Source organism: Canis aureus, chromosome 4 (genome assembly GCF_053574225.1).
Source record: "Canis aureus isolate CA01 chromosome 4, VMU_Caureus_v.1.0, whole genome shotgun sequence".
Classification (NCBI taxonomy): domain Eukaryota; kingdom Metazoa; phylum Chordata; class Mammalia; order Carnivora; family Canidae; genus Canis; species Canis aureus.
The window spans coordinates 66087875-66114251 of record NC_135614.1 but is presented as its reverse complement, the minus strand read 5'-3'; the positions used below and the strand labels follow the sequence as shown (position 1 = coordinate 66114251).

General features: G+C 36.4%; 1 protein-coding gene across 5 annotated transcripts in view; it reads left to right on the top strand.

Annotated features, from left to right (window-relative positions):
- PARP8 (poly(ADP-ribose) polymerase family member 8) overlaps nucleotides 1-26377 on the top strand; it is a 172980-nt gene that overhangs the window by 13325 nt on the left and 133278 nt on the right. The window lies entirely within an intron of this gene.

The window sequence follows — 26377 nt, the reverse complement described above, 5'->3', positions numbered from 1 at the left end:
CTTGGTAATAATGATGTGTCACTGTGGATTCAGATGTAACAAATGTACCAAGCTGTTGGGGAATGTTGATAATGTGGCCAGCTCTGCATATGTAGAATAGAGAGAAATAGAATATGGAAAATCTCTGTACATTCTGCTCAATTTTGCTGTGATCTCCAAACTACTCTAAAAATTAAAATCTATTAAAAAAATAGCCAAGAAAAAAAAGGCATGTGCTTGCCAAGGCTTTTTCAACTTCTAAATAAAGAACCTGATCTATAGAAGTTTAAGGATTTTTTACATTACACAGGCATATAAATTGGAATTAGGAAAATAGAAGATTAGCTATTCATTTTTATTAAATAAAAGTGGCTTGGCACAAAACTAAGACGAATAGCCTATATTACAGATTTAGTATGTAGCTAATTACATAGAAGAAAATCACCATTTTAAATTAGATTTTCTATCAGTGTTTTCCAAATATAGATTATAAAACTGTACTATTCTAAGAAATACTAAATAATTATTATAAATAGTATTCTAATAGTATTCTAAGAAATACTAATAATTATTATAGAAATCCTATGCCTGTTAATTTTTTTGTCACCATAGAAATACATAATGCCAGTGCATTTCTCAAATAAAATTGAATAGGAGTTGGTGCTCTCAGATATTTCTGTGGCTGAATACTGAGCTTAAACACAAAACCTATTTGAAATGTGTATGTTGTCTGTGTTGCACGTGATGCATGCATGCACACACAGGCATTTATATGCACATAGCTGCAGAACACCAAAATTGCAATGGATTTTAAGTTTTCCTCCTACACCTTCTAAACTGCATTTGCAGGCATGAAGAAAATAATGATATACCTACTTCTTTCTCCCTAAACACCTCGTCCCTAACACACACACACACACACACACACACACAGATACACAGTTCTCAAAGACAGGAAGTATTGGGAATTGAATTACGCTGGAAATTTTTTGTGAGCAGAAGGAATAGGCAGACAAGGGACACTTTGTAGGTTAAAAAACATCTGATTATGGCTTTTAGAACCACCACAAACCAAAAATTATAAGTCTAACTTTAAGTTGGATTGTGTTTATAGATTAATTGTAGTCTAAATATTTTTCAGAGTTTATGAATTGTATTTTATATTTTCCAAAGGAAAGTTTTCCAGTGCTGGCTGAGTTCTAGGATTATTTTAAAAATTCTTTGTGACCCATAACATAGTATTACATAATACTATGGCGTAGTATTAACAGAAAGGACAGATTGATTTCGTTTCGTCTTAAACAACCAAATGACTTTTCCTCTTGGAAAAGTCTTGACTTTATCATCTGTGAAATGGCAGTGATATTGCAAGGTTTTTAGGATTGAACTTGATAATGTGCTTGGAGGGGGTCATGAAGACTGTTCTCAGACTCAGTGGTTTGCTAGAAAGAATCACAGGACTCAGAAAGCTATTATATTAATTGTTTATTATAGCAAAAGAATAAAGAATAGAATCAGCAAAGAGCACAGGCTCATTGGGCAAAGTCCAAGAGAAATCAGGCACAAGTTTGCAAGTGTCTTGTTAGTAGAGTCATAGGGACACACTTAATTTTCCCAGCAGTGATGTGTGACAACAAAGGACAACCAGGGAATCTCATCTGAGCCTCGGTGTCCAGGGTTTTTATTAAGGATCAATCACAAAGGCATGCTGTACCTTTACAACTGACCTCAGTTATTCAGACTCCAGCCTCCCAGAGCAAAAACATGTGTTCACCATACATCACATTTGTTAATATAAACTGTCTGAGCAAACTGGTATTGCGTGGCCCAAGACTTAGGGCATACAAAAACATTCTTATCGGGGAGACTATTCCAAGGGCTCAGAGCTCATTTCCTGGGAACTGGCCCAGGGCCAGTCTTGAGGACAGGCCTTTCTTGGGAATGTGCAGGATTTGAGCAACCAAGGCCTGCATTAACCCTTCCCTCTTCATATACTGATGATGTCCAGCTCAAGACCTGACAGACAAGGCAGCTCTTGATGTCATTATTTAAAGCACTAGCCCAGTTCCAATTCCTGGAATCGGGACCTCATAAGAAGGCAAAATTAAAGGGGAAAAAATCGTCCCCCTTTTTGGTAGGACAACTGCTCTATCTGGTTTGGAAATAAAAAAATTTCTCCATTTCTCCAGTAACAGTTTCTAATGAAAACTATATTAAATGTATATAGAAGTAAAAAAATGGCAATAGCATATGTTTATTCAAGTAATTGTATGCTATTCCCCCCCTCCCCGCCCCCCAAATAGCAAAGCATATGTTCACTCATGATTGTATGCTGGTGTTTTTTCCATGTTGTTTTTTTTTTTCAGTGTCACAAAGTCCAAGTTTAAACTTTTATTAGTTTTATTTATTTATTTATTTATTTTTAAAGGTTTTATTTATTTATTCATGAGAGAGAGAGAGAGAGGAAGAGACACAGGCAGAGGGAGAAGCAGGCTCCATGCAGGGAGCCCGACGTGGGACTTAATCTGGGTCAGGCCCTGGGCTGAAGGTGGCGCTAAACCGCTGAGCCACTCGGGCTGCCCTATCAGTTTTAGAATGTAAAGTTTCTCCAGACTCACTTTTGGCCATCATCAGGTCACCACAGCATTCAGTGATAATGCTTTTTCTCTCCATTGGTCTGGATTCCTGATCTTCATCTATAAGTTTAGAATAATTAGGATTTTTTATTTAATTTGAAATAGTCTATGTTTTTGTTTCTATTCCTTATTTGCTTACCCTTGTATTATTTCCCCTTTCTTTAACTGAGTTGTTTAATATTAAATTAAGTAGTTTCTTTGGGAAGGCAGTAAAAATGTGTTTTAGGGTCACCACAAGATCCTCCGATCCAAAAGAAGTCTGGGTATATTCTGGTACATGTGGCAGTGTCTGCTGACTTTTCTTGCATTGTCTGACACATAATAACCTTCTTTGTAGGGAAAAAAGTTTTTTTTGTTGTTGTTTTTAAGATCCTATTTATTTATTTGAGAGAGACAGAGAACGAGAGCATGAGCAGAGAGAGGGAGAAGCAAGCAGCCCATGGGGCAGGGAGCCTCACGTGGGGCTCAATCCCAGGATCCTGAGATCATGACCTGAGCCAAAGGCAGATGTTTAACAGACTGAGCCCCCCAGGTGCCCCTGCTGTTGCTTTTATAGGGAAAAAACTGTAACTTCAGGGCTGCATCAGAACTTCACCCGATAGGCAAATGGTGGCTCCGGGGCAAGTACCAAAAGGGACCCATGAAACGAAGTGAAATGGTCTGTTGATGGCCGAGCTCTCACTTTTGCTGACCCTGGTGGATAAATGTCACAACTTCCTCCTGCATAGCAGTTAGCTAAGATATGTATATGTATGTATATATAAGTAAGAAACATGAATTTTGTAATGAATAATGAAACAGAGGCTCACCAAACAACTTACTATGAGATAGGCAGGTGCCAGTTCTTGCTTCTAGCTTACCCTCACATTTTTGTCCCATTCAGATTTCTCATTTACTGCGTGGAAAGGTTCTAGGAGGAGCTATGGGAAGGAGAGGGTGTCTGGAACAACCTTATGCACACAAATAGCCTGGATTGCCTCAACATTTACATTTGTAATTAAAGTATCTGGTTGATACTTTCATTTTAAGCAGCACTGTGAAGGGAAAACTCTTCAGACTCTGTGGGAGAAGGTATTTTGGGACTGGGTACGTACCATAGACTTGCCACTTCTGTCCTCCTTCCTTACCCTGTATCCGTGCCCTTTCCTCCTACTTTTGATAGCTCCCTGCCCTCTACTTCTCACACCCTGCGTGGTCTCTGTAAGCTTCCGGTGTTTTATCTGGTTTCACAGCAACTCTCAGGGCTGTTGGAGTTGCTACATCAAGCGAAGTGGGAAACACAAGGGTGGATGAGCATAGAGGTCACCTGTAAACCATCTGTGTTCATATTGTTCCTCCCTTCACTATGTCTGCCTGCCTGTGTGCAAGTCTGTTTCTGATTTTTGTGGAGCAGCTATTACTACAATTAAAACCTGGGAGGGGGGAATCTATTATTTTTAAGAAAATACCACCTGGCAAATAAATGAATTGACTCCCCCTAAGCCCCCCTAAAAATTGCTTAAGTGCGTTGTTGACTCCATACACTGGGTAAAGAAAAACAGCACTGTCTCATAAAGTATGCTTCGCTCGGGACCCTGCGTGGCAAAGTCTGTTAAGGGTCCGACTCTTGGTTCTGGCTCACGTCCTGATCTCAAGAGTCCTGAGATCGAGCCCTGCCTCAGCTCCACACTCAGTGGGTAGTCTGCTTGGGATTCTCTTTCCGTCACCCTCTGGGCCTTCCCCCACTGCACAGGCTCTCGAGAGTGTGCGCCTTCTCTGGTTTTCTCTCTCAAATAAATAAATCATTAAAGAAAAAAAAAAAGTATGCTTTACTTTCACGTGCCTTCCTTATGGCAGAAACTCAGGCTGCTCTGCTTTAAGGGTTAGCCTCCCAGTAATGTTGGAAGCCTTGTGGTAAGAGGACAGAATTATAAAATCAGACTTAAATAAAAAAACTAAAGTCTTGGTATATTTGGCAAAGGTCCATTAGCCCTGTATATGTTATGACCTAAGGGCATGCCTGGTTTACATAAACACAGTGTATTGCCATTCAAGCAAACAAGCAAACATTATTTTTGATACCCTAACTTGAAAAGGTGTGTGAATACCTTAAGAGTATTAAAAATTTTGCAGATGGTTGAAATTTTATAAAATGCTGAGTTTTATCTTTTTTCATGAATCCAAAAGATAGGCCTTATTTTCTTAATAATAATCTACATAGATGATTTCCCTAGTAGGACATAAGTGAGTTTTAGTTACAACTAAAATATCTATTACCATAGATAGAAGAATCATAAATATTTCTGAGCCTTTTAGAAAATATTACTTTTTTCTTAAACTTTTAGAAGATAAGAATTTAATATCTCTTGACTATATCTTGTTATATTTTTAAAAATTGTTTCAGTAAAATACAATTGAGCAACTGAAGTTTGTTTTCCCAATAGTACAGGCTTTTTTTTTTTTTTTTTTATTAAGTGTGTTTGGCTTTGAATCCAGTTTTTCCATTGCTGAAGGTCTGTTGGGTCTGATCTCTAAAACAAAAGTCATTTAATCATCCTACATGTGGATGGTGACTCTTGAGAATCTTTTATTTCTTGTCTACTTAAAATGAGAGGGATTAGCTTTGGGAAGCTAGAAAAAAGTGATGGTGAGCATTCCTCTTTGATAATCTCCAGTAAGAAGTTTACAGGTTCATTTTTCTTGCAGCTTTAAATTGCCTAAGAGCGTCGTGTAAAATTTAATGCCAGTTTCAACTAGTTGTGAAGCACTTCACCCAAAATAAAAGTCTTTGATTTTAAGTTATAGAGGAGACTCAAGAATGAGAACAGAAGTTTCTTTCAACCTGAAGTTCTTTGGCATCTGTAAGGAGAAGGCCTGAGTAAAAAAGCAAACTATTTAGTTTGGTCATTAAGGGGGAACTAATTAACTAATTCAGCAATTACAATGCCCTGTTAAGGAACATTCCGGTTTTGAATCCCTCACTCTCTGACCTGTCTCTCCACACCCCATTCTTCTTTCCACTCTACTTATAATATGATGTGATTGGAAACCAGATAACCAAGCCTGTTAGAATCCTGTCTAAAATGGCAGACTTCGTTCATGGACTCCAGAGGGAATGTAAGGACATGGCCTTGTGACATTATTTCGGTGGTTTAAAACCTTTTTTGTATGTTTTGTTTTCTTCTCTGCTTAATTTTATGGTTATTATTATTTCTCATAATCTGATTAGGTGCTTTAGCTACAAAGCAGTATAAATGTTGCTCATAGTACCATTTGTCATATTGGCAAATGGCAGTGTATTGATGGTGGGATACTGCTGTGTGGTCAAGGCTATGCCATTAGAAACTTGTTCTCCCAAATACCGGTGCCTCCTCCACTTCTGCTTAAGTGGAGAAACCCAGATCTGAGGTGAGCCCACCGGGGTGGGCCTAGCAGTTGTTGCCACTTCTTTTGCTTCTAAATTGTTCCTTGCCTTTGAATATGAATAAAAAGGGTTACCACCAAGAATATGAAAGTAACATTTGCTAAGCTAAATTTTAATGAAATCATTTCAGCTTATTTATAGTCACTTAACATTTTCAGTTCGTGTGTTAATATTCTACTTACTGGAGAGAAATTACAGAAAATGTTATTCAATGTGATAACCACCTTGTTACTGCAGAAATGTAGAAGTTTGGCATTTTAAATATCACATGTTTTAAGTTAAAAAAAATTACCAGTGCCCCATGCACAGAGAGATAAATCTGTGCTTGCTGGTGTCCCTTTAATTTTCCTTTTATAAAATTAAGCCTGAAGGCTTTATACTATTTTAAATTTTCAAAATTAGGTCACATAAATGTTGTGTCAGACTTCCAATTCATAAATAGTATCTTCATGAATAGGAAGATAGGATATATTTATATCCTAATTGCTTAACTGTGGATCAGAGGTGAACATAGATGATAATGGTGTTTTCAAATGTTAGTAAACTGTTTTTTTGTGATGTCTACAAGTGTGATGGCTTTCCCCCCTCCCTGAGCTAATATTAGAACATATGGTCTGATAAGTGTGAGTATATTTGAGGAAGGCAGGATAGAAATCAGGATTGACCTGGAAAAGACATGGTCATAGTATTTGTGGATTAGTAGAGGGAGAGACTGAGGAGGAACCAGAACAGCAGTGACCAGTTGAAAGGATTAGCAGCAGAATTTGAGGGGTCCTGGGTTTTTCCTGAAGAGATTGAGGAGAGTTCTTATGGTCACTGCAGCAGGGGCTCAAACTGAAAGCCAGCCACAGAGGGAATGATTCAGATACCCTGTTCCCAGCTGTGGGGTGAATGCTTTATTTACTTTGAGAAAGATTTTCAACCTGACCCCTCTGTATAGATTACATCAATTTCAGATGTAATGTAAATACATTTTCCCTTTGGCTATTTTACAAGGATATTGAGGATTAATTGTATTTGAAAGAAAATAGCTCTTGAACTCTGCAGTGAACTCTCAGGAGAGGAGGAGGAGCTGTTTATCATTTTCTCATCATTCATTGTTTATTCATTCATTTAACAAATATTTGTTGAATACCGATTATACTGAAGACACTATACCAGGTGTTCTAAATGGAAACACAAGATGAATGATTAGGGTGACTTCTGCTCTCATTATATTATGTGTTCATATTTTATATTAAAAATTCCCATTATAATATGAATAATTGTGCAGGGACGTAATATTGCCAATCTCAGCAATAGCTGATCTTTGACTAACATCACTGACACATATTTTTACTTTGTAAATTCATTTTTCCTTTCTAATTTTAGAACTACTCTTTAAATTCTAATGTAAAAGATGTACAACATAACTTCATTTTCCCCCTAAATTATCATCAGTACTATATGAACTACCTTTTCTTTTTTAAATTTATTTTTCTTTTATTATTATTTTTAAATTTAAATTCAATTGGCCAACATACAGTACATCATTAGTTTCAGATATAGAGTTCAGTAATTCATCATAAACTACTTTCATATTAAAACAATAAACACAAGTAATAGTAGCAGACCAAAATGAATTCCCTACACATTCCTTCTTCCATTTAAGATAAGTTGATCTTATTTTGGATGGCACATTGAGAGCCATTTTAACTCCATGTTATTACTTGTGAAAGTATTATTCAGTATAAGTTTTAAAAAAAGAGAGCTACTCATATTTATATTCTTTAGTTAGCATTAAATAAACCTATATTAATCCATAGTTTGAATTAAAATATGTTCGTTATCAGGGACATGAACTTAAGACTTTTCCAACAAACATTCATAGGATGTTCTAGTACAAGAATGCTAGCTATTTTCTGAAGAGGCTGATGAAAGTTTCCTAGCTTAGGTGATTTTTTAGCTGGTTGGTTCTTGAAGTTCACTCAATAATGAGTGAACAGTTTTGACTACCAGCCTGAAAATGTTAATCTTTAATTTTAATCAGAGCAAGTGAAAGTAGATAAATTAATAATGTGTGCCTGATTCTCTCCTTTGAGTTTGACAAGAAATCAAGACTACTTCCTAAATTAGGATAGAAAGGAGGAACGTTTCTCTCCTTGATTATTTCTCAGTTTGGGTTTGTGTTTTTGGAAAAGAAAAAGAATAGTGCTGGTAGCAGTAGCCTTTGTCACTGCCAAATAACGTAGTTATGTAGATGTTTTGGACTGGTTATATGAAACAATAGTTAGGCATGTAGCCTCAGATGACAATCTATAAAGTAAGAATGCTGAGCATGAAAATGAGAGGTTGAAAAAAATGCTAGACTGAGAATAATAAGTGATAACTAGAGTTATATATATTCATATATTCTATTTCTCTTCAGTTAACATAATGTCATAAAAAATGACAGAGTGCTTAAGTGTAGTCTTGAAAGAGAACTAGCATCCAACTTCTGCATAAATCACAAGAGCCTATCAGAAACCTTATGACAATAGTTTAAGAATGACCTAGTATTATTTGTGAACCAGTGTCGGGAGTGACTTCTAGCACTCATTTTACTTCATCTTTATAGCATGGACTTTAAACATGATTAGATCAGTATGACTACTTTGAAAACCAGGAGTTTAGTGAGTGTCACCAATGGCAGATATTTCTTTTACTGCGTCCTGTTCCTTCCCCAGAAGCAAGATGTGGGATGAGGTCTCTTTGTAGGTAATATGCTTGCTGGTCAGCAGACTAGTGGTTCTGTTGCATTTCCATCCAGGGAAGATCAAATCTTAGCATTACTGTTGCTTTAGCTGTTCCATTTATGGCAGTCACTCTAGACTAGTCACCTGTATGCTCCTTTTTCAGAAATGCAGACTTCATGATATTCCTAATCATTCTCCTTGCATTTAGTTTAAACATGTTTTTAGTTGTTTGGAGACTGGGGAGAAGCAAGCCAGGATTTCTGGAATGCACAGTAGTCTCTCCGAGCGCGGGGAGCCACAAGAGAGCCATGTGTCTTGACATCTGTGCATGTCAGGATCCTTTATTTGCTAATGACAGAATACTCAGATTGGCTTAAATCAAAAAGAATTTTCTTGCTTATCTAGCTCTAGGTTGGGTGGTAAATTGAGTTTCTGAATTGATTGGTTTAGGCCTTAACAATGTCTTCAACAACCTGGTTTCTTTCCAGAGGTCAGCTCTTGCCTTCCATGTCAGCAAGTATCCTTTCCTCGTGGGACTGCAAGACAGCTGCAGACAACTCCAGTGCTTTTTCCTCTTCCATTTCCAGAGAGGGGAAATGCTTTCAAAAGCTGATTATTTTAGGCCTAAATTCCATTCCCATTGCTAGAGTCAGGGGTAAAATTAGCTGTCCCCAAATTAGCTACCCTGAGGAAGATATGATATAGTGATGAATAATAGGAACGTTTCTAAGAAAAAGGAATAGATGTCGGTATGACAACCCCAAAGTCTACAAAAGCGAGAGCTTTCCACTTTCATATCATAGCTTTTTATTCTGTTTGCCCTTGGAAAATGTAGGGAACTTACATGGACTTAACCTTAAGCAAATAACTGTACTGTGCTATGTGAGAATAGGTCACTTTTACACACACAGCATCTGCAGCACAAACGAAATCCTAGATTTGAGTGTACCCAGGGCAGACTTCTGTAACCAACATCAGTAGTTTTGCCATGAACCTCAAAAATTCCTGATGAGCATACATTCTATAGGAAGAGATTTCACAGGAGATAGATTTACCAGGATGTAAAGCAGAATATGACATAATGAACCACCCCATTCCCCTGCAGATGGTAGAGATGATGTATAATATTTTATTCTTTTGGATAATCTTCTACAATTCATTTGAACTTATTGGTGTGATTTCAAACCCACATATGTGGCATAAAGTGTGTATTAATACTTTAAACCAATAATGATAGGAATAAAAATCAGATAATTCTCATCTCTGTATAAGATGTAATTATGAAAGTTCTCAATTAATATTTATATAATGCCTAGAAGTTAATTTTAGCTTTACTCTTCAAGTACTTATCAATTAGCATTTAAATTCTTTACTGAAAGAAAACCACTTATATGCGATGAGTGACTAAATATATTTTATTCTTTTTATTATAGCCCTGTCAATTAAGAAAATTAAGAACATCATTTTACATTATTGGTTGAGCTGTCGTCCAAGGCACTTGAACAAGAAAATGATCATTTTGATGCACTTGATCTTGGACAGATATCATGATTCAGAACTGCTTCCTTGTTTAGGCCAAAGGAAAGGGGTAGGGTTTGGGAATATGTTTACATATGAATAATTTTTCTTGAGGAGTTCTTTAGGGGATGCTACATTTTTCCTTAGGGCTAAATTGCTGTATGACCCACTGGCCTTCTAGGGAAGAGATTGTTTGGTCCACCTGTTATTGGAGATAAGATTTTCTAGGAGGATGAGTTGCTGGGAACTCTTGGTCAGTGTGGAAGTTTTCTATTTTTGGTGAGCATAGCCTTCTTATGTTGCTATAACCAAGTAATCATGAAATATGAGCCACTTCTAAGGTTTATTTCTCCCTTCCTCTCTATATTCATCTTTGGCTGGTGGGTGCTCTATATCATCACTTGGGGAATCAGATTGAAGACCTTCCATCTCGTATGTGCATTATCTAGAAATACACCCTGATTATTCTCCATTTCAGGTAAAGAACTTGGAGAATTCTACATGGGCCTTTCATTGCATCACTTCCTCTCACATATCATGGCTCACATTAGTCATGTAGACCTGCTCAACTATAAGGGTTACAGTAAAGGGGAGAACAAAAGGAGTATTGGTGAACTTTACTATATCTGCTGTATTTTTCCGTGACCCAGGAAATGTAATTTCTTAAGACTTGGTAAGGTTCCTGGGGACTAACTAATTCATCCCTTCATCCTATGTCACTTGGTAGAAAGGTCTGTTGGAATCCATAGACCTAATTTTCAAATGAGACATATGTCCCACCATGTACCTGGATTGCAGATGTTTTCTCTTGGAAGATTATTTTTGGAAACACCATTCTTCTAGCCATTGTGGCTGCTGGTGCGGACCCAGTAAGGCTCATCAATCTCTAGCCTTCAGTGGGGTTTAGGCCTTTCCTGAGATCATCTCCTCATAGGCTCACACCCTTTTTGCTTTACAGTTAGAGCCAGGACCTGTGAATTATGTATGATGGCAAGAAGATAAAAGTATTCTCACTTGATGGCTTCTATTCTTTCTTAAAGAAGGTAGAGGAATAGAAATTAAGAAAGTTGGAATAGTCAGTGTGAAGAGGTGTGGAGAAGGGAGAAGAGATGCCCAGTGTTTTCTTTTCTATCCTGTGTGAAATCATGGGCTCTTATTAAGCTGATTGTTTTGCTGTACTACCTTCTTTTCCCTCTTGCCGGTTTGTACCAAAAGCCTAGTCATTCACCCTCCATTCCTGGGGCCTTTGTCACACGGTTTGCAGTTTTCCAGTCAGCCCCAAATTCAGCCAGCACATGAGTGACACTCAAGGATCCACATCTGTTACCTACTTGATATCCACAGGTCTCTTAATTCTTCGACTATTCCAACACTACTATTTTCACATCCTCACCATATTTTTTTTAAAAAGATTTTATTTATTTACTCATGAGAGACAGAGAGAGAGAGAGAGAGGCAGAGACACAGGCAGAGGGAGAAGCAGGCCCCATGCGGGGAGCCTGATGTGGGACTCGATCCCAGGTCTCCAGGATCAGGCTCTGGGCTGAAGGTCGCGCTAAACCACTGAGCCACCTGGGCTGCCCCACATCCTCACTGTGTTAACCTCATAGTCCACAATCTGGATTTGCTGTCTCCTGGAACTGCTTAAACCCTGGTGTATTTAGCATACCCTCGTTCTCAGACACTGTAGGTGTTCTACCTTTCCTGCTCTCATGTTAATACTGATGCTTAATTGAGACCTTAGATCTCATGGTCCATTTAGTTTCTTTCTATTATCTTCCTCCTAATTTTCTCCACTCTCTTTTTAGCCATGTTTCATCATTTCCAAAGACCCATTTGGCAATATCCTCTCAACTACCTTGTCTTTTTCTCTTTTCATGGGACCCATCTAGCTAAACTGCATCTAAAGACCCATTGACCTACTTATTCCACACCTATACCTGGGCTGATTAACATTTGTTCAGGTAGAGACTCAGGAGTGACAATGAATGTATGATTTACAACCTCACTGGGCCCTCACATATCAAGTGTTGCATAAATCATTGAAAGAATGTTGAATAGTGAGAAACAAGCATGGTCTGTTTTCCTGGTTAGCTTTCCCGTTTTCCATTGTAGTCTCTCTTCCTCTTTTCTCCACTCTTCTCAAAGCTCTTATTCCTCCAATCTCTTCCAGAACACATTCCACTAAACTTCACATTAAGATCCGTAACCAAAACGTAGTGATTCTTTTTACTTCTTGCCAGGTGTCTACAACCTGACTGTGTTCTAGAGCATTCTTTCCTCCATCATTCATCTTATCAGAAAAAGCCTGTGGCTAACATGCTAACACCCACCACTGGGCTCTGAATGCATCCGTTTCATGATTTATCCCTCTTCACTCTACTGGCTCATTTCTGTCTTAAAAAATAGTTTACAAATAAACACTCCCTTACCTCCTATTCTCTTTTTGCTTCTGCCTTCCTCCCATCCAAAGCCAATTTTTTGATGGAAATCTTTGTGTTCTTTTCTTTACATCCTCATTCAACTTCTCAGCCTAACAGCAGTCTGTATTGATGCCGGTTTTTTTTTTTTTTTTTTTTTTTTTTTTTTTTGTAGCTTTACTTGACTTGTGCAACTGTGGCCTTGGAGAGGGTTAACCATACCTTCCACATTGGGACTCACTCTCCTGTCTGGGCCTCTGTGATGGACTCCTGGTTTTGCCCAGTATCTCTGACTGCTGTATCCTTCCAGGGGCTCCTCTTCCAATTTCAGTTCCTTACATGTCTGTATAACTTAAATGTTTCCTTCCTGTTCTCCCACCTTAACCTGCTTGAGACATTCTGGGAAATCTCCATCAACCCCCTTGTGTTAATATCTATATTTTCATGTCCCAGATCTCCCAAATCCTTGACCCTTCATTTTTTAATGTTCCTACACTGTGATCTGTTTTTCAGCTCAGATCTGCCTTCTATCCGTATTACCTCCCTGCCTTCTAAATGGTATCACAACTTGGACATTTGAAGAATCTCCAAACTAAGTATAGAATAAAATGAGTCTCATCTCCCACCTCCACCCAAGTTCCTGTGCTTTTGAATGACACCCATATTTTCTCCCATGAAACACTTGGGAGATATCCAAGATGCCTTTGTCTTCCATATACCTTACATATGTGATTAATCACCATGGTCATATCGATTTTTAACTCCTCAAAACCTGTCAAATGGCTGATATTGAATGGTGGCTACTTTCCATCACAACTTCGTCTACCTTAGTTGTGACTACCACCACCACCACTTCTTACTTTTGTTATTCCAAAAGCCTTTTCCAGATTAGTCTGGCTCATCTAGTCTTGCTCTATTCCATTCCATTACACCCATAGCAAAATAATCTTTCTTAGGTACAAATCTGATCATATGGCTCCTTTCTCTTAAAGCCCGTTCTAGTTTCTCCGCTGACCACAGGGTGAAATCTAAACTCCTCGTGGTCTTTTAAAGCCCTTTTGCGATCAGGCATCTCTTGACTTTCCTGAGCATAACTCACTAATCTCCACCACTTATTTTTGATATTTACTTTTATTTTGCATTTAAAAATTTTTTTTTCTGCTTTGATTTCAATTTAGATGCCATTTCCTCAAAGAAGTTTTCTCTGAGACACTCAGAATTAGATTTTATGTCTCTCCTAGATGTTACCATAGCTTCTGATACTCAGCCACATGGGGATAGTGATCATATAATTAAAATTCTCTGCTTATGACTCTGTCTTTATATTCCTTAAGGGCAGGAACAGTTGTTTCTTTTTCACTTAGCACAGTGCCTGAGTTAAAGTAGATAATCAAAACTTTTCAGTGAAGGAATGAATGCTTTTGGGACAAAATTAAACAGGCCTATTGATGGGAAATGCTCTTTGTCCCTTTTTCTTCCTTCCACAGGGTGGTAAAAAATTAATACTCTACTTTCTTAATCATTTGACTAAATCTTAATTGTCTTTCAAGGTTCAGCTTAGCTTCTCACACCTGGTCAGTCATTACCCTGTCCAAGAGGCACTTACTCTGGAGTCCCATGCCACCCTATACTTGTTTGTTTTAACACTTAAAGCAGTGATGTATAATTACTGGTTTCCCTGCCTGTATTCCCTTCTTGACTTTAAATTCTTTGAAGTAGTGGTTTATATTGTTCTTATTTGTGCCTCTGAATGACTGGCCCAGGAAAAGAATAGCTCCCAAAATTTTTATAGTAAGGGTATTGGAGACTGCTGTTAGGAATTTTGCATATAAATTAAACCTAGGCGTTCTCAAGATGATTACCAAACTAAAATACCATTGGTGGATTTTAAGCCAATTTATCAGTTGATACTAAATGAAGTATTTAATTTTTTTTCCCTAGCCTTTAATTATTTATTACAACTGACCATAGATTCCACTACCAATGGCCTATCTCAAATAAAATGTGAATAAGCACAGGAAATAGCTAGTAGCTGTATGGCCCCAGTGTTTTCTCATCTTTTATTAATTCAGAACTACAGTTGAAAGAATCCCCAGGCATAGAATGGATTATATGTAGCCAGCATTTTGAATCTAAGCCTTGTTCTGAAGCCATTAGGAAATTAAGTCTGTCCAGGTGTTCTGATTGTTTTGGCTGTCTCAGGAGGTCAGAACCAATCTCGGTATAGAACATAACTACATTTATAGAAGAACATGTTCAGAGTCTGAGACAATATTGTAGAATTCTAAGCTTGTTTGGTTTGTTGTGTTCACATCTGTATTGCCCATGATTTTAGAGTTATACATATTTACTCTAAAAATCTTGACAATGCAGGAAGATGTGAAAAAGAAAGTAAAATTATGGGACGCCTGGGTAGCTCATCAGTTTAGTGCTTGCCTTCGGCCAAGGGCATGATCCTGGACACCCGGGATTGAGTCCCACATTGGGCTCCCTGGATGGAGCCTGCTTTCTCCCTCTGCCTGTGTCTCTGCCTCTGTGTGTGTGTGTGTGTGTGTGTCTCATGAATAAATAAGTAAAATCTTAAAAAAAAAAAAAGAAAGTAAAATTACAGTTTTAGCACTGAAAGATAATGTAAGTTTAGTATGTCTTCTTTCAACCTTTTTTTTTTTTTTTTTGGTACACACACCATGTACACACACACAGATACATACACATGTGTACATACTTGCTCCTCACATTCTCGTTTTTTATGTATTATGTACAAAGAAGATTATCCTAAATTCCTAAGTGATATTTTACAGGTAGTCTTTTTTCACAATAATCTAAATCATTGCTTATGACCATTTATAAACCATACTTTGTTTGATTCAATATTTTTATTGCTCTCAGGGTCCTACAGTGAACAAGGATTCTTGGACTTATATTTTCCAGCGCTTGTCTGCTTACTCATAATATATTCCTACAGCGAAAATTCTGAGTCTTTTGATACATGTTGTGAAATTGACCTCGTGAAAGTGATACCAATTTACACATCTGGCAACACTCCCATGACATAGCTCACACAAGGATGTTCGAATTCTTTTTTGTTTTTGCCAATTACACACATGCAAAGTTGAATCTCATTATAATTTTAATTTGTATTTGTTTAATTGCTAGTGAATATATATATGTGTATATATATATAAATTTTTTTAAGATTTTATTTATTTATTCATGAGAGACAGAGAGAGGCAGATACACAGGCAGAGGGAGAAGCAGGCTTCATGCAGGAAGCCTCATGTGGGAGTCAATCCCGGGTCTCCAGGATCGTACCCTGGGCTGAAGGCGGCACTAAACCACTGAGCCACCCGGGCTGCCCAATAGTGAATGTATTTTTTTATGTTTAGTTTATTCTCCTGGTTTTGATCAAAATCCCCTTGGAGGGTCTTGGAACCACATTTCCTGTGGAGGGGGTTTCAGCTCTGCTTATATGAGTTTGGTGTCCTTGAGGCATTTCCTTACGGTGGTTTCAAGAACCTTGCTTTTAACTATAAGTATGCTCTTTCTCTCTCTCTCTGTGACTATCATAAATAAATAAAAATTAAAAAAAAAAAAATTTAAAAAAAATAGGGATCCCTGGGTGGCGCAGCGGTTTGGCGCCTGCCTTTGGCCCAGGGCGCGATCCTGGAGACCCGGGATCGAATCCCACATCAGGCTCCTGGTGCATGGAGCCTGCTTCTCCCTCTGCCTATGTCTCTGCCTCTCTTTCTCTCTCTCTCTGTGACTATCATAAATAAATAAAAATTAAAAAAAAAATTTAACTATAAGTATGATAGTACAGCTTGAGATCTCCTCCTTTCAGAAACTGGGATCACGTGTAGACTCCTTATATGGACTCTATGGAGTAATTAGCTCCCCAGGATAGAAATTTAGTGTCTTGACAATTGTGAATTGTCCGTGCTCAGATAAGCCTGAGCTTTACGTGTGACCATGCAGCCCCCACAATGCTTAGAAAATGAAAAAAGTAACAACCGAGTCCATGTTCATGCTCAGTCATTCAGACCTCCTGAAATATTGAGTCTAGGTTGTAAATGACTCTTGGAGTCTGACTAGCTAATTGAATATTTATTAGACAGACTTCCTAAAAGCAAATGGATAGATTCTATAGTTTATACTAATAATGTGCACTAATTAATAAATGATTATTATTGTCAATAAAAAAGCAAAATATTTCAATAAGCTTTCCTTTTATGGCTCTTTTAAAAAATAAATGTAGTCACTTTTTTCCTTTGGTTAGTGTTCAGTTTTGTTCTTTTTAATATCTGTATCCTTGCCTCAGTAATGGATTATTTCTAAACTCTTTTCCTAATAATAAATTATTTTGATTTAAAAATTACTCAGCAGATATGGGATCATTATTCCCAGAAGCACTGCAAGTTGATTTACTTTTGAATATGCAAAATTCAGGCTTTAGTGTACTTGAGCAATGTTTTTGTGATTTATAGTTGCTGTGAGAAATATAAATTTCAGAAATTTTCACTTGGGTGAATTCTAAATTATTCCCTACCATGGCATTATTTTGATATATTTCAGTTGAATATACTGTTTATTTTTGAACAAAGACACGATTTAGGTGAAAGGAATGCATGTTGTTTGGTGTTAGGAATTATGTAAATCTTGGAAATTAAGTCTGTACATCAGTACTTAGAGGACATAATTTGGTACTTATACAGGGGAGATGAAAGATTTTGTTTTAAATGAGGATAGGAAAAACAATTACATTTAATTAATTTCAAATAAATACTGTAGCAAAGGAATGAGTAGAATCAAACTAGAACACAGTTCCTTCTATGAGCTAATCTCATAATACTTTATAGTCACTATTTAAGCTACCTTATGATAGTTTATAGTCACTATTTAAGCTACCTTACCAACAAAAATAATAGAAAAAGATTAAATCAGAATTCCTTCAAACTTTACTGGGGTGAAAGCTTAAAAGTTTTATTTTAAGATTATCTTAAAATTGTCCCAAATTTTAAATTAAATTTGGGTATCCAAGGTACCATATTTTAATGTGTGTGGAAAACATCCATTCTATTTCTTGAATGATTAGCCCATAATCTTCAATTTGAAAGGATGGAAACTGGAAGGCAGCCATGATTACATTATCTGAAAACAAAGCAGCATTTCTTTCTGCCCATTAGATATTTCCCTTTCTCTTTCCCTTGAAATAATCTTATATGCTTATTTCTCATTCACTCACTAACCCCTTATTATTTGTCCTCTGCCGTCACTCATCTGCTTCCTTCTCCTTTGTGAATTCTTTTCGTAAAGTCTTTTTCATCTTGGTTTTACCAACATTACTCCTAGTTTTTTTCTTTCTTTTTTTCTTTAATCACTTCTTTGGTTTCAGCATTTCTACATTTGTACTTCATCTGCTTGCCCCTTTCTTAACTGACTCTGTAGCTGTTGGAATTTCTTTTGCTTTTCACAAACTTAGCTGGCGATCACTGAGGACACAACCTTCTTATCTGTGCTCGGATTTACTGCTCTAGCCTTGGGTGTTTTAATTCTCACTTAGGACAGAAACACCCAGCTTGCCACCACAACTGTCACACAGATAGGACATGAAAAAGAATAGGTCATATACTTCTGAGTCAAAAATTCAACGGGTTTTTGGAAAGTTATTAAACCAAAGGCCAAAATTTTATCTGGAAATCCAATCTCTTTTATTTGAAATCCTGGCCAACAGTATTTGAAAGAAGAAAATCAGTACTTAAATTGAGATGTTAGGAACTTAAAAAGGCTTATTCTAGAAAAAATAAAAAAAGCAAGATTTTTGTATCATTTTCTTGATAAATGTGTTGGTGGTGATAGGTATTGGTGAATACTTAGAGTTGTATCTTTTTATCTTTTTAGTAAGTAATATTCTTATTTGTTTTCCATAATGTAATTTGGCATCTGGCTTTTATTACCTATAATTTTATTAATAATGATAATGATCACTGTGTTGGATCAGTGGCACTGAATTTCTTTTTTTTATTTTGTGTGTATGCTTCTGGTCACTGTTTTAAGTATCATATAGGAACAGTCTGTTTCTCTCACTCTTTAGGTTAAATTCTACTAGAGATTTCTCTTTGCATCACAAATGCCATTTTACATATTTGTACATGATTATATGAGCAGTTTCATTTCTTTCTCTGGACCATGAGTTTTGCAAGGGCTTTTGGTGTCATGTCTGTGGCTTACCATTCCTAGGGCCCAGTTTGGTACCTGGTACACAACAGGTGCTCAGCAGTTATTTCTCCAAGCGCATGAGTAAATAAATGAAGCAGTTCGTGTTTCATGGCTAAATTGGAGATTTAGATAAGAAAACCTCCAAGAACCAAAATGTATAAAATATTTACTAGTTGATTTCCTCACCCACCACTCCAGCAGACATAGGCAACAGGGAAACAAAAATGAATTCAACATGACTCTTGCACTGTAGGTGTCTGTACTAATCTCAGACTTTCCCTATTTTCAGGGCTTTCTGGGAATCTTAGAACATCTGTGTATTATAATTGAAATATAACTGAAATAAATTACCTTCTAGCAGGTTCTTCATATCTCCTTCTTATTCCTTAGCATTTTTTCATTACTTATTAAAGTGATAAAATGACCCTTTGCCTTAGATAAAGCCAACAATTATACCTGAGAATTTTATATGCAGCAGAATCTCAATAGAAATGGGATTCTTCTCCGAACAGCACAGTAGAGAGCAGGAAGGAGGCCAAAGACCATTCCTCAAAGAATAATCAGTCTCTAATCCTGATGAGATTTTCACTTTACCCCCTCTCTTTGAATGGAAGGAAAAGCCATTAGAAGAAATAAAAAGGAGACCAAAAATTTTGAAAAGAAGCCAGGGGGTCAGGTATTCTTTAAAAGGATTTACGGAAGGAAAAAGAATAGAAGACTAGGTGTTATATAAGATGTGCTAGCTCAGATGATCTTTAGCTTCTATCTAGTAAGTTAAAAATGTACCAAGTAAATCTATTCAAAATGTGTCCTCCTGCTAGGAAGACTTAGAACAGGATTTTACTTAGTTTCACAGGGAAAAAAAGTTTCTTTGAAAAAAATTCTTCCAACTTTGCCTCCTTGGAACTATAGTGGAAAGATTTTTCCACATTCCTGTGTTTGAGAAATGAGGACACTGTGGTGTCTTTGGTTCTTGTGTGTGTTTCTGGAAGAGGGTGATAACCTGTTTTAGAACTGTGGTAATGTCAGTTCCATACAGACAGAGTCAGGTCTGTTTTATTCTCTGCTGACTATATTCTTATTTATAATATAGCAGGACATAGGTAGTGTTGAATAAGCATGTGTTAAATGGCTGACCAAGTAAATGAAATATTGAGAAAGGCCTTCAATGCTGGAACGTGGGAAGGATTGATTGTTGACCGGTTGGGTTCCTCCCTTGCCAAGCCCATTACCTAAGGGACATGGCTCTTGGCAGAATTGGAATCTTCAGAGGAAATCACAATACCAGTAGTTTTTTAAGACTTTACCAATTTCAGAGTGTCTGTATATACATTTTCCATGTAATCATTTCCATAGGTGTTTCCCAGTTTCCTGGTGGACTTGAGAGCATGAGTGTAAAGAGGTACTCAGATCAGAGGAAGCATATGTTTGCTCAGCCATCTTCATTAAGACAACATCACCTGCTTAGGCTTCCTCTTAAATCTGGTTCTAGAGAGACCCTTGTAGATTAGCCAAATTACTTATAGTTCCGTCTCCACTATCAATATGATGAAAATAGCAAATGTGTTTTGCATTAAATCTTAAACTGGAGTGTCATAGGAACTATATGAACATCTGTTGAATGTAGAGTAAGATTCAGTAGATGTGAGGTGTGCCAAGACATGATATTTTTAATAGTCTCCTAGATGAACAGATGCTGCCTGGCCTGTGAATGGGCCAAATTCTGAGAAGTAGTGAGTTGCTAGCGCACTGGAGGTCTTTTAGATGCAGCCAAGGCCCCTCATTGTCTTTCTTTGGCCAATACATGCTTGATAGGTTAACATCACCCATTGGGTAATTAAAAGTTCCATTAACAGACATGAATGGCTTATGGAACCTATTTTCATTGAAAATTAATGAATTAAACCAGACTGAATACATATCCATTTCTAAAGGTCCAGCTGTAGGCATTCTGGGGAGAAAAATGAGGCTTTCAGATGTGGTTACTGGTTTAAGGTCAAGAAATGGACTGAGTCTTAAATCATCAACATGTGTCCTCTTTCTGCTACACCAAGGGCCAGATGTGCTGGAATCAGCTTCCAGAAAAAAAGAATTATACTAGTTTGGGGTGAAGAAAGCTGGTATTTTTTTAAATCTTTTGCTGCCATGCTGGAAAAATAATTTATCTTGATGTGATTTTTCTCCTTAAAGTTCTCTGAGTAACAGGATAAAGCTTTTTCACAGTGAAAACCAAGTTCCATCTAGCTATTGATTATTCCATAGATTGTTTCATTCACAGTTGGTAGGCGAGATAAGTTTGTGCATAAAAACCTTTTTTCCTTGAGAGGCCTGTGGTTACCAAACATAAGTTTTTGTTTTGCTTTTTTGTAATGCAGTAAAATTAGAGAGTTAACTTGATCAACTGCAAGGAAATAAAATGTAACATGACCTAAATTTACTAAACAATGCTTTAAGGCAAGTATTTAAATTAGTAAGAATTAAAATATGTTTGTTTTTTTTTTCTTATATTAAGAGTATTTGTAGTCTCTTGACTGTTGCTCGTACTTAGTAACCAAATATGTGTGTCAGGACATCATTTCTCAAAATTATATCCCCCACCCCATGGATATAATTTTAAATTAATGCAATAATGCTAATTCAGCTACTATTTCATAAAGCTCTATGTCTTTTTTTTTTTTTTTATTTAGTGAAATCCTTCTCTCAGGATAATCATTACACTTAGCAAGCCTACCTCTTGTACTTGAAGTAGTTACTAGACAACACTCCAAGTAGTACTCCAGATTCATCTAAGTATTCATTAAAACACTTTTTGATAATATTGGAGTTTCTGAATTTTTGTGTCTATGAGACAATGGAAACTCCCCAGATGGTGCGATGGAGACGTATTTGTATTATAATTGAAACCTAAGTCTTACATTGTTTGAATACCCTCGTTCTAATTTTAAATGTGATTTATTTTTACTGACCGATATGAATTCAAGTTATAGATTGTAATTCTGGAGTTCAGTTAACTCAACTCTGGTCCCTTTTCTCACTCTTTTTTTTTTTTTTTCTCTCAGTAGAATGATAAGATGGAAAGTGTTTTATGTAATTTTAATAACGGATGCTGTTACAGTAGTGGCTATAAAAATGGGGATAAGTGGATGAATTGAAGAAATACTCAGGGGCAGAATAGTAGGATCAATGTTGATTGGATGTGTTGGGTGGGATGTGTTGATTAGATGTGAGAATTGTGAACTGAGGGAAGTCATTAAAATAAACTCCTAAGCACGGTGATTTGCTTATTTAGGGATAAAACCTTTAATTTTTCTAATAAAAAGAATATGCTTTTTTTACCTCAGTCCTTTTTATAAATATTAATTTGCTTTCCTTGGCATGGTTTCCACAAATGGCATATAATATATGACATTGTGATTATGTAATTACATTTACAGTTTGAATAATCAGATTTGAAGTGACTTTGACTAATATGAATGGGTCTTTTGAAATCTGGAAAATTTATAAGGTTGCTAAAGAGACAAAGTTTGCTTGGAAAGACCGTTTAAAGCACGTGTTGATTAGTGATTGCAAAATAAACGATTTGCCGTTCTGTGTAGATAGAGATACATGGCCACATCTGGAGATCTTGCTTGCTTAAGAAGCTACATATAGGGCTTATTGAGAATTTTTGTTTTTGTTTTTGTTCAGTAACACAGTTATACGTAGCACTTAGAACTTCTTCCTTTCTTGTTTAGAAACTTGGAACCTTTTTATGTCCCACTTTTATTATTAAAAAATTCAAGAACTTGACCTTGTTTTTATAGCTCTGACTCATGAAAATATGGGTGTAATTGTGGAGTTGTGATTGTTTTAGCTAGTAAACAGAAACTAATACTTTTTTTCTTGTTTTGACAACCGACCTTTTAAATACAGCAGCAGCTTCCCTGAACTTGGGGTCTGATTCACAGAATAGAATTTGAAACCTGATGAAAATGTATTCATCTTTATTAATTGTTCTTAAATTTGGCCCTTTTAGAAATAAAAGCATCTCCTTTTAATTTTAAATTAAATCTTACTTAATTTCTCTAAGAAAGGGCATTAAAATTTTTGAAAAGTACATATTACACATAATCACACAACTGCCATAATTAGACCTAGTCTTTTGTGACAATAAATAACTTGATCTGTGATCACTGAGAAAACATGAAAATAAAATCATTTAACTCAGTAAATTCCGACTTTATTGGTGGTGTCTGGAACAATAGTACGTTTAAAATTCACACCTGCCTGTCAAAGTGACAATGGTCATGATTTCTCATTTTGTTATTTCATTCTCTAACACATTTTTATTTTCTAAAAAGTATCTTAAATTTATTCTCAGTCAGAAAACCCTCTTTCATTCCAAACTAAGAATCCAGTAAATAACACCCTTGTTTCTGACATCTCTTAACTCTGTAAAAAAAAAATTAAAAAATATATATGTAAATCCCAAAATATGTATATAAATATATATAAATCCTCCCAAAATATATATAAATATATGTATGTATACAAAATATATATAAATACATATGTATATATACATATATACAAATACATATGTATATATGTGTATATATATATATACACACACACATATAAATCCCAAACATCATTGCTATAGTACTTCTCTTTTCCTCACCCCATTTCTCTCTCCACTTTATTTAACAAGAGTTAGTAGGAAATTTTGTTATTGTTAATATAGTATCAGGTGTTTTTAAGCTTCCTGTAGAAGTAATTGAAGCACCAGATAATGTTAAGGGCATTTCAGGCTCTATTCTCAGCCTTGGAGAACAAAACTGTCCAATTCCCTGGTCTGAGGGAATCTGCTGTTCGTTCTCTGTTCCTTTGATATACCCCACCTTGGCGACACCTACCTGGAATTCTGTGTCCACCTCTCAGAAGAAAGCCTCAAGGGGGAGATGCCCTGAGATATGACGTTAGGGCAGCTGACATTTGTGCACTTCCTTAGGATTGGGAAAGTGAAACAAAGACACGGTCAGAGAGTAAGATTTTAGAATTACTTTCTCACTCCTGGCTTCAGAATTTCAAAATCTGTCTGTCTTGTTCTTTCTCTACCTTTCAGACCTTAGCATGTTATTTCATCTTTCCTTTCCTTAGTCTCATATCTAGACTGTGAAATGATGGCAGTAATGACTTTCCTCACTAGGTTGTGTGGAGGAATAAATGACCATATTGTAGTGAACTTATAAATACGGCAAATGAGTGCTTACTCAATTATTGATAGGAATTACTGTTCCTGTGTTGATCCCAATTGGATTGAAGGGAAAAGAGGAGAGGTTGAAAAACTAGTTATCTGTCACACAATTTATTATGGCATCATAGAGTTTCCCTATCTTAAGAACAGAACCTGTCTTACCTATTTCATTTTTGTGGTGTTTTGCATAGCATCTCACATGGTGCTCTCCACGGGTGAGATGCTGAATCTTCATGAATGACTACCTGTGTGTTCAGCCCATTGATCTAGCAGTTTCTGTGTTGCAAGCCTTTGAAAGTCTTTGTCTTCGTGCCAGACATTAGTTTTTGAATAATAGGCCTTTTCAATGAATGCAATAATGTCTCGTTAAAAAGATACTCATCTGGAGACCTTACAAAATTTTCTTTTGAAGATTTTATGTCAAATATGGGAGGTCATTAATAAACTTCTGTTTTTACGTTTGCCTAATTAATTTATATTTGCTTTAAGACTTTGTTCTAAAAATAATTTGTTCTTAGTTAAAAATTTATTTTTATTTGTTTGCCTTAAGACTTGGAACTTTCAAAATATTCGTAATATAGGGATTGAAGTTTGATTTTAATTTACTTTTTAAGAAAAAATACTGTCATTTGGGGAGAGCTTACTTAAAAAGAATAATGGACTACATCTCTAATTTATTGATTCTGTAAGTTTTTATTAACATCTACTGTGTGGCAGGCACTTGGCGGGCTGCTAGGAATGTAACAGCACAATGAATGTGCTAGATTTCATTATGCAATCAGGCTAAAGATAGTCAATGAAATATTTCTAGTGCTTTTGTGGAAAATGTGATATAATTGTTAACAACAACATCCCTGTTTTCAAGAAAACTGGGACAGAGTTAATAAACCTTAGTTTAATGAAGAAATTTGATGTAAGCAGGTGAGTGTTGTATGATACTGACTTACATATATCAGCAGTGTTTCAAAGAAAGGAGAAACTGCATTGCCTTGAGTGATACCTTTGATTTTTAAAGTTGACTATAATTTAGAGAAGTATCAAGAAAGAGAGCAGTGACATTAAAAATGGTTAACATTTATCAGACGTTTACATGTTGTAGACAGTTACACATACACACGCACACACCTCATACACAAGTCTCACACACTTTGAATTAACATTTTCAGTTTTTGAGTTTTAATTCTCTTAACAATTCTGTTATTGTAAGGGCCCATGGGTGACTCATTTGGTTAAGTGTACAACTCTTAACTCTTGATTTCAGGTCAGGTCATGATCTCAGGGTCCTGATATCAAGCCCTGCGTCAGGCTATGCACTGGGCACAGAGCCTGCTTGGGATTCTCTCTCTCCCTCTCCCTTTACCCCTCCCCTACTTGCTCGTGCATGCTCTCTCTAAAAAAAATCTGTTATTGTTTACTACTGAAATTTTGTAGGGAGTGTTTTCTTCCTTTATCTTTACCACCTCAATTATACCATAAATGTAATGAAAATGAGAGACTAGGAAGCAATATGATATAAACACGACAAAGTCTTATAGGAACTTTTTGTGTAATTAGTGTATTATAAGGAAATACTAATTTCATAGCATTTAGTGAAGAGAAAATGAATTTAAAAATATGAGCTTTTAAAAAGCTTTGGTTTAAATACAGAGAACAAACTCGTGGTTGCAGAGGGGAGGTATTGGGGGAAGGTGAGACATATGAAGGGGGATTAAGAGTACACTTACGATGATGAGTGTTGAGCAATGTATTGAATCACTATATTGTACACCTGAAACTAATATAACACTGAAACTAATATAATACTGGAAGTAAAAAAAAAGAAAAAAGAAAAAAAGCTTTTAGTAGATATTTTAATATTGTTGGCTTAGATAACCCCTAAGTCCCTCATTGTTTCAAGTGCTGCTCCAACTTCATTTCTCTCATTTCTCTTTGAAAGTTTGCAGTGCTGGAATGCCTGGGTGGCTCAGTAGGTTAAGCTTCCAAAGTAGGTTAAGTATCCAACTCTTGGTTTTGGCTTTGGTCATGATATCAGGGTTGTGCGGTCGAGCCTCACGATTCCCTCTGCAGTCAGCTCAGGGTCTGCTTGGGGTCTGTCTCTTCCTCTGCACACTGCCACTTCTGTGCACCCATGCACTCTTTCCAGCTTTCTCTCAAATAAAATAAATAATAAATAATCTTTAGTTATTAATCTTTAAAAAAAGTTTACAGTGCTCAGGAAATAAATTTGTTGCCTTTTCTATTCCAGTTTGTTCTTA